The sequence below is a fragment of the Olea europaea genome, unplaced genomic scaffold (genome assembly GCF_002742605.1).
Source record: "Olea europaea var. sylvestris unplaced genomic scaffold, O_europaea_v1 scaffold1204, whole genome shotgun sequence".
Taxonomy (NCBI): domain Eukaryota; kingdom Viridiplantae; phylum Streptophyta; class Magnoliopsida; order Lamiales; family Oleaceae; genus Olea; species Olea europaea.
The window spans coordinates 1-1,140 of record NW_019229462.1 but is presented as its reverse complement, the minus strand read 5'-3'; positions in this window follow the sequence as shown (position 1 = coordinate 1,140).

Sequence of the window (1,140 nt, the reverse complement as noted above, 5' to 3'; positions counted from 1 at the left end):
AGCTTTGGGGTGTCGTATCCACAGGGAGATGGAAAAATTCTCAAAAGATCAATAAACTAGGGTTTTTGTAATTAAATGTGGGAATGATTTGTCACTTGGAATAAAAATTAATTATCAATATGCGAATTAGTGAAGCGTCGGAGTTCCCCCATTGGATTGGATCAATCAACATCAATAATTCATGTATTTTTACTCAATTAGAGGTTTTCTTCCCAACTCTCTAATTGGAAGATTTAACAGTGAAGTCCAATTTTATTCCAATTATGTTTCTAGAATCTAGATTTTCTATAACACATTCGCACATTTTTATTGGAACAAGATCAAAAATCGACCATATACGTCAGGCATAAGGCAGTAATGAATTTGTCAATAAAGTGATATTAAGATTAAAATTCAACAATTATTTCAATCATTCGATAGAAAGAGCATGGCTAGATCTATTAAGGATTTGATAAAAGTTAAAATAATCTCAACAATAAGTAATTTAAATTGAAACTCAACAAATAGTTTAATTTAACAATGGAAAAAGCATGACTGAATCCATGAGAAATTTATTAAAAGTTAAACAAATTTCAATACTAATTCATAGCGAGAAAATCCAAATCTAGAAATTATTAAGCAAAGAGAGTTCGAATTACATGAAATTATGACGTGAAATCTCCAAATCCAATGAGTTCCTTCGTTGCTTCACCGAGTTCCTTAGTTTTCCATGGAGTTTCTTGAGCACCAAGATGAAAGAAATAGGTCAGGGGGCGTCTCCCTTCGTTCTGGGTGGTTTTGGGCATTTATATCCCGTGAAAATTAGGTTACCATAAGAGATTCAATCGTATAAGGAAACTGAGATTCTGCCGCCAAAAAAACACTATGCGACTGCATGGTTATACACTTTCAGCCTCTTCAATTCTCGGTATAGGTGTGTGCGACCGCATAGTAGAAAGGCATGCGGCCGCATGGTTCCGCCAGACAGCTTTCAGTGTTTTAATCATAACTTTCTTTCCCGATGACCAATTGAGGTGATTCAAGTTGTATTGGATAGCTAACGCAAAGGGCCACAATGTTTATTCAGAAGTCATCTCCCAATTCGATCATCTTCCATGTCAAAAATGGGTCCCAACATGAGACTAAAAACTGGTGTGTTAG